This window comes from Pongo abelii, chromosome 4 (assembly GCF_028885655.2).
Source record: "Pongo abelii isolate AG06213 chromosome 4, NHGRI_mPonAbe1-v2.0_pri, whole genome shotgun sequence".
NCBI classification, from domain to species: domain Eukaryota; kingdom Metazoa; phylum Chordata; class Mammalia; order Primates; family Hominidae; genus Pongo; species Pongo abelii.
The window spans coordinates 78,218,914-78,231,189 of record NC_071989.2 but is presented as its reverse complement, the minus strand read 5'-3'; the positions used below and the strand labels follow the sequence as shown (position 1 = coordinate 78,231,189).

Below are 12,276 nucleotides of genomic sequence, written 5' to 3'. Positions count from 1 at the left end.
TTTGTTTGCTGTTGAGTGGTCTTCATTTAGGAAAGAGAGACAGGTGTCATATGTCCAGAGATAATTATTTCAGAGGCAACCTCTCCCTTCTCTGAACTTTTAAAACCATTACTCTCTTGGGGCACCCTGAAACATTGCTGGAGTGGAATCTGTGTTTACTCTGGTTTCTTCCTATGCTGTAAGCACTTTGAGGGCAAGGATATATCCCGTTTGCACCTCAGTTGCTCCCCAAACTCACCATCAGGGTCCCTTGCACATAGTGGAAGCAATAAACACTTGTTGAACAAATACATAAAGTGAAAAAAAAATCCACACACAAAAAACACCTAAACCAAAAAGCATAATATACCAAGCTGGCAACAACAACAACAACAATTAGCTCACAGAATATATATATATATTTATATTTTTAAGATGGAGTTTCATTCTTGTTGCCCAGGCTGGAGTGCAGTGGCGTGATCTCAGCTCACTGCAACATCTGCCTTCCAGGTCAAGCAATTCTCCTGCCTCAGCCTCCTGAGTAGCTGGGATTACAGGCAACTGCCACCATGCCCAGATAATTTTTTTGTATTTTTAATAGAGACGGGGTTTCACCATGTTGGCCAGGCTGGTCTTGAACTCCTGACCTCAGGTGATACGCCTGCCTAGGCCTCCCAAAGTGCTGGGATTACTGGTGTGAGCCACTGCACCCGGGCTCGTTGTCTATTTTTAAGAACAATCAATGATGGCATAAGTAGCTTGAGCCTAAAATACTTGTATGCTCATTCTCCTAGTGAAGCTGACATAGGTTGTGTCACCCAATCTCAGTCATCGAGTAGGATGTAGGACCTATGTCATCCATCAGTCCATTTAACATTCATTCACATCAAGTATCTGTGTGGCCCTGTGATAGGCACTGCCTGTAGAGAAGGGAGACAAGAAATTTTTGAAACCACTAGAGGACGATATAATACAACACAATCCACCCTGAATTTAGGTAGGGCAAACGCCAAAATTCAGAGATGGGAAGGGTGTGCAATGGAACCTGAATGACTTAGGGATGGAAGCAGGTTTTTAGCCTTTACTAAAAATTCAGTATACATTTGGCTTATTTCCTGCCTCTAGCAGATCTGCTGAATACCTCTTCCTTTTCAGAAATGCTGGTTTTACTTCTTTGCATGAATCTGGATTTTGAGAGCACCGAGGCTAGTTTATTTTCAACATAATATACGTTGGTTTGCTCTGTGTTAAACATTCTGAGTAGTTCATAACTAATTCTTTTAACTGAATTATTTTTTGAATGTGCTTTTCTTACTTATGCACCCCTCACACTTCTATTTTTATCACAACACGATTTGAGTGGAAACTTTTGAGAATTTCTGTAGTTATCTTTTGATGTGTCTTTCTATTTAAAAGGGAACCAAAACATTTATCTTAATTTTTACAAGTCATTAAAATTTATCTAGCTAAGTCCTCCGTGATTACAAGTTAAAATGGCTGAGTTTTATATCTCCAATGCTTAGCACAATGAAAGCTTGGCATGTAGTAGGCACTCAGTGAAAGCCTGGTGGACCTCTCATAGTAAAAGACAGAATAGGGAAAATGTCAGACAACAGCTTGCCTGTCCACAGGCCATATTAAAATGTTTATGTCCAGAGCCTTTTGTTGAGGGAAATGGACACTTCTACAGCCTCTTGGATTTGTTGGCTGTATCTCTGGAGAGCCCAGATCTGCTTCTATTACCAATTCCTGCCTCTTGTCTTTTATTGATCACCAGTGCAAATTCTTGACAGAGAAAACCTGATTGAGTTAGCAAGTAACTATAGGCTTCCTCACAGGCCTCCAGCCCAGTGATTCTCAAATGTGAGCATGGAATCCCCTGGAAGGCTTATTATCCTTATCCATAGGTGGCCACATCCACAACCACATCACATATTCCCCGGCCTACGGCTGATGGACATCTTACCCGAGGACCATTCACCTACAGGCTAGAGCAGTGGTTTTCAAAGTGTGGTCTCAAGATCAGAAACATCGGCATCACCTGGAAATGTATAGCAATATGGGTGATCGGACTCTGCTGGAGATCTGCTGAATTAGAACTTCTGAGGGTAGTGCATAGCAATCTGTGTGTTTTTTCTTTCTTTCTTTCTTTTTTTTTTCTTGAGACAGAGAATCACTCTGTCATCCAGGCTGGAGTGCTGCCATGGTGCAATCTCGGCCCACTGCAACCTCTGCCTCCCAGGTTCAAGCGATTCTCCTGATCAGCCTCCCGAGTAGCTGGGATTATAGGTGCGCACCACCATGCCTGGCTAATTTTTGTATTTTTAGTAAAGATGGGATTTCACCATCTTGGCCAGGCTGGTCTCGAACTCCTGACCTCAAGTGATCTGCCTGCCTTGGCCTCCCAAAGTGCTGGAATTACAGGCGTGAGCCACCACTCCTGGCAGCAATCTGTGTTTTAAGAAGCCTTCCAGGTGATTCCATGCTCACATTTGAGAACCACTGGGCTGGAGGCCTGTGAGGAAGCCTATAGTTACTTGCTAACTCAATCAGGTTTTCTCTCTTAAGAATTTGTACTGGCGATCAATAAAGGACAAGAGGCAGACAATTGGTAATGGAAGCAGATCTGGGCTCTCCAGAGATGCAGTACACAAATGCAACAGGCTGTAAAAGCCATGGACTAGCAGAAGTTATATTGGTTGTGAGGTAGAGAAAAGATACTCAAAGTTGATATCAAAGAGGTTGGTAGCAGTGGAGCTGGAGGAGCAGAGAAAGAAAGTTGCTGAGTCACCATGATGGTAGTGGGTCAATGAACACAGCAGCTGAAGAGTCAGCATGGTAACCTGGGTTTATTTGTTGCTACGGCAGCATTGCACCTTCCAGTTCTGGGAACTGTGTCCAGAACTGCGAGAGAGTAGATTTCCATTGTTTCTCTTCAGCCTATGATATTTTGCTATGGCAGCCTGAGCTAAGGCATACTTTAGCTGGTATAATCTCATAGACGCCTAGTCAGGGTTTTTTTTTTTTTTTTTTTTTTTTTTTTTTTTTTTTTGTGGCTGTTATTTGTTTTAAATCTCACTGAAAATTTTCTTGAAGCAAGTATAGGCTCAAGTTGATTATTATTGTTTTGCTTTAGAAACCAAAAACTTGTATGTTTTTTTTTTTTTGAGATAGAGTTTCACTCTTGTCGCCCAGGCTAGAGTGCAGTGTGGCATGATCTTGGCTCACTGAAACCTCTGTCTCCCGGGGCAAGCAACCTCTGTCTCCTGGCTTCAAGTGATTCTCCTGCCTTAGGCCTCCCTCGGATTGCAGGCATGTGCCACTAGGCCCGACTAATTTTGTATTTTTAGTGGAGACGGGGTTTTACTATGTTGGCCAGGCTGGTCTCAAACTCCTGACCTCAAGTGATCTGCTCACCTTGGCCTTCCAAAGTGCTGGGATTACAGGTGTGAGCCACTGCACTTGTATGCTCTCTTGAGCAGCTCTTTCATCAGCTTTAGAAAGCTTCTCCTTTGTCCTGGTGGGAGGCAAACCACATCTATGTTTAAGATGCTTGAGTTACAGAGACACTGGTGTGCCTCATCCTTAGGTTTGAAACTGCCTTTGCAAAATTATGACAGACAGTGAAAGAGATCTAACTGGCTCTATCTTGGTTCTAACCTTTAAGCTGTCCTTTCTCCCTCCTGGGCATAGGCTGAACTAACTTTGGGAGGAACTTATAGTTTAAAACAAAGACAATAATAGCCCTTTCCCAAAACAAAACTCTTTCTTGTGTGGGGACTAGACTGCCTCTGTAGGACTAAGAAATGAGCCACAAGATTAGAAATTATGGTTTTGGAGTCATGCAGCTGGAGGCTACAAGATTCTGATCCTTCCTAAACTGATCCTAAGACCAGTGCTTGAGACATTTTGCAGATCCTGCACTTGATGGATCAGCTGGAACCACCGAGATCGATAAACTGGTTCATCTGATCTTGTGGCCCCCACCCAGGAACTGACTCAGCGCAAGAGGACAGCTTCAGTGCCCTATGATTTCATCTCCTACTTAACCAATCAGCACTCCTGGCTCACTGGCTTCCCCCAACTCACTAAGCTGTCCTTAAAAACTCTGATACCCGAATGCTCACGGCGACTGATTTGAGTAATAATAAAACTCTGGTGTCCTGCACAGCCGGCTCTGTGTGAATTACTCTTTCTCTACTGCAATTCCCCTGTCTTGATAAATTCGCTCTGTCTAGGCAGCGGGCAAGGTGAACCCATTGGGCAGTTCCAGGGTCTCCAAGTACACAGCTTCATCACAACATAAATGAATGTGGCTTGAGTAGGGGCTTGTATGTAGAATTTGAACCCACAAAGTTGAAAATCTTTCCTTTTCAATAGGCTCTGCAATTTGCCTGATAGGAGATTACAAGGACCACTAAGAGCACTACTTCCAACCCAACCTTATAAGCTACTTAACAGACTAAATATGTTATGAACATAATAAATTTAAAATAAACATATGAGAATCTGTATGACAAATGCGTAATATTCCTTTGAAAGTTTTTTATTTTGTGATTTGGGGTGGGTGGGTGTTCACTTACACCAATGATGTTGGAAATGTGAGAACGTTTTGAAACTATAGAAACAATGTAGTTGGAGGACTAATTAGCCAGGTGTAACTCTTCCTTCTGTGAGACAAACAACTCAGAGAGATTTCCACAAGTGCTTATTAACTGCTCTAAATATTTCTGTTCTTTCCAGAGAACGAGAGAAAGATCAAGTCTAGAAAGTTGGTATAGAACTGATGGAAAATATGAGTTCAGATCAGATTAGTACAGAGGACATTTTAGAAAACCAAGCAAAACAACCAGAGCCAATCAGATATATAACTGAGCAAGGCTGCTAGGATGTGTACTTACACAAGGTGCAAAGATGCAATTACTATTGAAAATCTGGTCATGGAAAGAATGATGGTTTTTTGTTGTTGTTGCTATTGTTGTTTGGGGTTTGTTACTGTTTTGCATTGTGAGTATGGGCCCTTTCCCCCCAACTCAACTCACTAACATTTCTTGTCAGTTAGACTAGACTCAAGTATTTAAAAAAGGCAGTCTTGGCTGGTGCAATGGCTCACGTCTGTAATCCCAGCACTTTGGGAGGCTGAGGCAGGCAGATCACTTGAGGTCAGGAGTTTCAGACCAGCCTGGCCAACACGCAACATGGTGAAACCCCGTCTTTACTAAAAATACAAAAATTAGCTATGAGTGGTGGCACGTGCCTGTAATCTCAGCTACTTGGGAGGCTGAGGGAGGAGAATTGCTTGAACCCGGAAGGCGGAGGTTGCAGCGAGCTGAGATGGTGCCACTGCACTCCAGCCTGGGCGACAAGAGTGAAACCTCCGTTTAAAAAAAAAAAAAAAAAAGCCAGTCTTGCTTTCTGGGTGGACTAATGGCATTTAGCCAAAATGAAAAAAAAAAAAAAATCATTAAGTTGAAAAACCCTGCGGGACAGGTTATGCCAAGAGGGTGAATTGGACAGCTTTACAGATGCCTCATGTTAGGAAATTTTCCTGGATTTGAGTCTTGAATGTGGGAGTAGAATTACCTGAATATGTGGAGTTGATGGAGACATTACTTGATGAGGATCAGAAATTCCCCAGGAACCTTGTAAATCTGAAGCGGATAAAGGGAAATAAAGAAACCAAGTTTTACAACTTTGATGAGTGGCAAAATTTGTCAAGAACAGCTAGATATCAAGTAATTAGCTTTTAGGAAGCAGAGTGTATTGGACTTGGCTATGATATGAAGGAATTCATTTAATAAATCAAAAGGAAAACAAAAACAACAAAAACAAGCGAAGCATGAATCTCCTAATCAGCAGAAAAGGGAGGACAGCCGGAGACAATCGTATTCCTGATCGATACTGATCTAAACTTGTGCTGGAACAATAAGTTCTTTGTTTTGTCTTGTTTTTATTTATTATTATTTTTTAAATCAAGGGAGATAACGCTTGTAGAGCCCCACACACTCAGACCCCTGACATAAAGGGTACACGCAATGAGGCAGGACATCCGGGATGTGAAGGAGGAGTTGTTTCGCGTTTGACTTACTTTGCTGTCCGAGAACGACAAACACATTGAAGTGCCACAACTTGGATAGGAAAAAGACGGAAGGACAGAGAAGGATGACAAACTAAATCACACAAAGGCTCATGCGCCACAAGAACTATGAAACCTAGGTGTTCTGAATCTCTGGGTTTAGATTTCCGATTTAAAAAAAATCAAACATTCTAGCTGTTACTTGTTATTAGACACTCGGTAGGGCACAGGAGAATCCAGTAAGGGCAGCCATTTGCTGAATCTCATCTTATACCACAGCGCCACCTATTGGACACTGATAAAAATACATCCGGAAGTACCTAAAACCTGTTGAAGTCCTGTCTACACAATTTTATAAGTAACTATGAATTCTAGAATCATAGGATTTCAGAGTGATGGGGCTTTAAAAGTCATTGGAGTCAAGTTTGTGCCCAACATTTGAATCACTTTTATAACATATTTGATTAGTGTTTAATTCTGCTCAAACATCTTCAGTGAATGAAAACACACCCTCACTAAGCAGCTCATTCTATTAGTATGAATACTTTCACACACTATTACTTTTCACTCAGTGCTTCACCACTCCTTTCTGCAGCACCTGGACAGAACCTAGTGCTAGGTCTTTCCAGGGTTCTTGGGAGTGAATTGGCTTCACTTTCACTGGAATTCCTCTTTGCAGACCCATTGACGGTAGGCTCTGCTAAATCAGTTACTATGCACTTTCTGTGTTTCAAATTATTGCTCACATCTCCTGTCTTCTATTTCTCCTCTCTCATTCTCTTTTTTTTTTGAGTTTTACTTTTGTCAAAAGTTAATCTATTATCATTTTGATAGGTTTGGGAGGACAGAAGAAATAAAACAAGAAAGAAATAAACCCCACCATGTTTAATTAGGGGCCTAGTCATGTTTTTCTGATTCTGTTCTTTTTTTTTTGAGACGGAGTTTCCACTCTTGTTGCCCAGGCTGGAGTGCAATGGTGCAATCTCGGCTCACCACAACCTCCGCCTCCCGGGTTCAAGCGATTCTCCTGCCTCAGCCTCCCGAGTAGCCGGGATTAAACACATGCGCCACCATGCCCGGCTAATTTTTTTTTTGTATTTTTAGTAGAGATGGGGTTTCTCCATGTTGGTTGGGCTGGTCTTGAACTCCCGTTCTCAGGTGATCCGCCCACCTCGGCCTCTCAAAGTGCTGGGATTACAGGTGTGAGCCACCACGCCCGGACCTGATTCTGTTCTTATGCATGAAAAAAATGTAAGCGTAGGGCTTTACATTTATTTCAGTTAAAATTTTTATTAAGTTTGGCTTATCGTTAGAGCCTTTGGATCTTCACTCTGCCATATTAAATATATTGGCTACCTTTCCCAGCAGTCAGAGAAGTGCATTAGCAAGCCAACTGTACACTCAGCTATTTACTCAATGAACAGGACAAGACTGCAAACAGAATTCTTTTACACTAGAAACTCTGGGCTGACATTGATTCATAATTAGCACCTACCTTTGTGATCATCTGGGCCACATTCTTCTGTCTTGTTCACAAGGTAAAAGTCTCTGTCAAATGCTGAGTTCAAATGGTGATGCTGCGTTTTGACAGCTTCTTCTGATTTGTCAGTCTGGCAGAGTTTGGATAAAAACAGAAGTCCTGTTAATTCATTAGTCATGACTTTCCCTATCTGAATCTTATGCACAATTAAATGCTCCCCTTTCTTCTCTCCGTGTTCAAGGTGGTGTTAGACAACCTGCCTGAGAATTGCACTATTGATTCCTGCCCCAGTTTCTAGAATTCTTTTGTGATAATGAACAGCAGCTCATTTTGTCACCAATCTCTTCTAGGTGTAGGCTAGGATGTAATTTGTTGGGGCCAGGAGGTTTGCATTGATGTAGAGAACCCAGATGCTTTCTTATGATCTTTCCACCAGTTTGGATTTTTAGATCTCTCATCTGGATGCTTGTTGTATTATTTTCTGGCCAGTAATCTTTCTCCTTGGCAGAAATGAAAGATAGAAAATAGGATATAAAGTGATATCTGCCTCTATTATCCATCTTTCACTAGTCTTGTATAATTCCAGAAAGTGCTCTTTTTAAAAAAATTTCTTTTTGAGATGGAGTCTCGCTCTATTGCCCAGGCTGGAGTGCAGTGGCATGATCTTGGCTCACTGCAACCTCCGCCTCTCGATTTCAAGTGATTCTCCTGCCTCAGCCTCCTAAGTAGCATGAACCACCATGCTGGGATAGTTTTTGTATTTTTGGTAGAGACGAGGTTTCACCATGTTGGCCAGGCTGATCTCAAACTCCTGACTTCAGGTGATCCATACACCTCAGCCTTCCAAAGTGCTGGGATTACAGGGGTGAGCCGCCGTGCCCAGAAAAGTGCTTTAAGTCACTCTTTACATTTAAAAGTTTATCTGACTTTCTTTTGTGTGGTATAGAATCTGAAGTTATTTGGCTAGGCAAGCTTGCTGAATTTCTTCAATTTGACCTTTTAGATTCATTTTCCACCTTTATCCATAATTTTCTGTTCTGGGAGGCTGTCCTGTGTGGATCACAGCAAAGGCACCTATGCCTTCTGGCTTTCCGCAGATGGGAGGGAGAGAGAGAGGAGCATGGGGTCAGGGCATATATTTCCTTGGTTCCTTCCTGTGAGGTTGACACAAGTTGCTGTGTCTCTCAACAGAATGTCACTGCTCTTGTCTAGGTGGCCTGCTCTATGCCATTTTCTTTTTGGGTTCTGGCAAGCTCTCTTTTACCCTATTCCTATACAGTTCTACTGCCACTATATCTTATGGCTCTGCTATTCCCACTCACCCCTTTGTAATAAGTCCCTCTGTAAATAAAACCTCCTCCAATTTTCCTAATTCGTGTGTGCCATCTGTTTTTGTTCCTTGAGGTGGAGAGAACTGGACTGATACAGGAAGTTTAAAACAAGTGTGAGAGAAAGTTCTTCTATTGTATTAAGTTTTTTTTGGACCATGTGATAAACTATTCTTGGACGGTCCAGTAACTGACACTTTGTAAAATTTTTGGTGTATCAGAGTCAAAGATAGAAACTATTTTATGAATTTTTTAGATTAGAAAACCAAGTGGTATTTTTTCTGATATTAATGCCTATATAACTGAATGCTATATTCCAGAAATGATTACTGATATTTTGGTTTCCAAACTGTTGGACAAAAAACAGGTATATGAAACACAGGAATAATTTCTAGAATATATAAGGAACTCCTACAAATCAATATGGAACAGACAAAAAATAAAGCAGAAAAATGGGCAAAGGGTATAAATAGGCAAGTCACAGATGGAAAATGTATATGAAAAGATGCACAACCTCACTAGTAATCTGGAAAATGCAAACTAAAACAAGATAGCACTTCATATGCATTATAAGGGCAAAAGTAAAAAAAGTCATAGAATAGTCTTTGGGGAGTGGGTACAAGTGTAAATTAGTACATACACTTTGTTTATTTACATATATTTTATATTTTTATTATTTTTAAAATTGAGATGGGATCTTGCTATGTATCCCAGGCAAGCCTCAAACTCCCGGCCTCGAGTGATCATCCCACCTTGTCCTCCCAAAGCACTGGGATTACAGGTGTGAACCACTGTGCCTAGATGGTGCAACCACTTTGGAAAATAATTTGGCAATATTTTGTAAAGTTGAAAGTAAGCATGCCACAGGATCCAACAATTCCAGTTCTAGGTATTCACTGGTCTAGAACTTTTTGCATACATGCACTAAGAGACATGGAAAAGGATGTACATTATGGCACTGCTTGCAAAATATGAAAATTAGAAATACGCTAATGCCCACGAAAAGGGGAATGTATAAATAATCAAGGTATGTTTATATGATGAAATGATGCAAAGTGGTTGAAATGAATGAACTCAATCAATATATATTAGGAGGCAATGAGGTTTTTTTTTTTTTTGAAAAAGCAAGTTGCAGAAAGATGTATACTAGATGCTACTATTTTTTCCAAGTTGGGTAGAAATTAACACACAAAGAAGAGTATCTTTTATTTGCAGATACGTATATATGCAGCAAAACACAGGCTGAAAGACTAAGACTAGGCCGAGCGCAGTGGCTCATGCCTGTAATCCTAGCACTTTGGGAGGCCAAGGTGGGTGGATCACGAGGTCAGGAGATCGAGACCATCCTGGCTAACACAGTGAAACCCTGTCTCTACTAAAAATGCAAAAAATCAGCCAGGCTCGGTGGCAGGTGCCTGTAGTCCCAGCTACTCTGGAGGCTGAGGCAGGAGAATGGTGTGAACCCATGAGGGGAGGCAGAGCTTGCAGAGAGCCGAGATTGCACCACTGCACTCCAGCCTGGGTGACAGAGTGAAACTCTGTCTCAAAAAAAAAGACTAAGCCTAATTCATAGTAACAGTTCCTCATAGGGCACGGGTCTCCAGCCCCTGGGCCATGGTTTGGTATGGTGGAAATAAGCTAATTTAGGAACCGGCTGGACAGCAGGTTGTGAGTGTCTGGCAAGCAGGCAAAGCTTCATCTGTATGTACTTATAGCCGCTCACCATTGCACACATTACCTCCTGAGCTCCGCCTCCTGTCAGATCAGTGGTGGCATTAGATTCTCGTAGGAGTGCGAGCCCTATTGTGAACCATGCATGCGAGACATCTAGGTTGTGTGCTCCTTGTGAGAATGCCTGATGATCTGTCACTGTCTCCCATCACAACCAGATGGGACCATCTGGTTGCAGGAAAACAAGCTCAGGGCTCCCACTGATTCTACATTATGGTGAGTTGTATAATTATTTCATTATATATTACAATGTAATAATAATAGAAATAAAGCGCACAATAAATGTAATGTTCTTGAATTATCCTGAAACCACCCCCCTGCCCCCATCTGTGGAAAAATTGTCTTCCATGAAACCAGTCCCTGGTGCCAAAAGGGTTGGGGACTGCTGCCCTAGGGAGTCTGAGGGGACTGAGACTGTGAGGGAACAAAAAGGCCATCCCACTGGGTCCCCTTCTCACACTCTCGGGTGCTGGTCCTTCAAATGCTCTCCCTCAGGCCCCAGCCCCATCAAGGCTTGCCTGTTCTTCTCTAGCACAAAATTCCCCTTCAGGAGATTCCTTCTCATGAAGCAGCCCAAAGAGTGGGCACGTAGCAAATTTTTCTTATACTGAATTCACTCATTCATTTTCCTTTTTTTTTTTCTGAGACGGAGTCTCGCTTCGTTGCCCAGGCTGGAGTGCAGTGGCACAGTCTCAGCTCACTGCAACCTCTGCTTCCTGGGTTCAAGTGATTCTCCTGCCTCAGCCTTCTGAGTAGCTGGGATTACAGGCGCCTGCCACCACGCCCAGCTAATTTTTTGTATTTTTAGTAGAGACAGGGATTCACTGGTCTCGAACTCCTGACCCCATGATCCACCCTCCTTGGCCTCCCAAAGCTCTGGGATTACAGGCATGAGCCACCACACCCAGCCTCATTTTCTTTTTTTCTCTTCCCTTTTTTATCCTATTTCTTCTTGTTCCCATACTCCACCAAAATTGTTACCAAATCCTAAATAAACATTTGTCTCCCACCTCTCAAAGAGAAAGTGTATTTTTTTTTTTTTTTTTTTTTTTTTTGAGACGGAGTCTTGCTCTGTCATCCAGGCTGGTTGGCTCACTGCAAACTCCGCCTCCCAGGTTCACGCCATTCTCCTGCCTCAGCCTCCTGAGTAGCTGGGACTACAGGCGCCTGCCACCACGCCCGGCTATTTTTTTGTATTTTTAGTAGAGATGGGGTTTCACCGTGTTATCCAGGATGGTCTTGATCTCCTGCCCTCGTGATCCGCCCGCCTCAGCCTCCCAAAGTGCTGGGATTACAGGCGTGAGCCACCGCGCCCGGCCGAGAAAGTGTATTTTTAAATTCGCACTTGAAATCCCGCCCTCTTTTTCTGCTTACTTAGGGTACCGCATTCCCCGCCCTTGCCCCATCCCATCATTTTTGGGACTATACCCTTGCCATGCTCTCTGTATTGCCAGGGAGAGTCTATGATTTTAGATTTGACTGGCTGCCTTCATTTTAAGATTGAGGGAGCAAAACCGGTTTATTCGGGTGTAAAAAGTTCTTTAGAGCCAGGAACACAAAGAGTCTTTGCCACATTACTTTCAAAGGGTCTGGAGAGTTACACCCAAGCCCACAGAAGTGAGGAAGGAAAGGAAAGAGTTTTCCACCAGTGGACACGTTGCTGAGAGCTCTGCCCCTTGTCA

General features: G+C 42.6%; 1 long non-coding RNA gene across 2 annotated transcripts in view; it reads right to left on the bottom strand.

Annotated features, from left to right (window-relative positions):
- LOC134761486 (uncharacterized) overlaps positions 1 to 6,206 on the bottom strand; it is a 34,333-nt gene extending 28,127 nt beyond the window's left edge. Inside the window, exons 1-3 of one of the 2 annotated variants that reach the window (XR_010140158.1) lie at positions 6,068 to 6,195; positions 5,563 to 5,630; positions 3,397 to 3,496 (exon numbers count right to left, since the gene is read on the bottom strand). This is a non-coding gene — a long non-coding RNA (uncharacterized LOC134761486). Of the gene's footprint in view, positions 1 to 3,396; positions 3,497 to 5,562; positions 5,631 to 6,067 lie in introns of both variants that reach the window. The other variant, XR_010140159.1, reaches the window with a different exon arrangement.
- Positions 6,207 to 12,276: the final 6,070 nt, after the last annotated feature.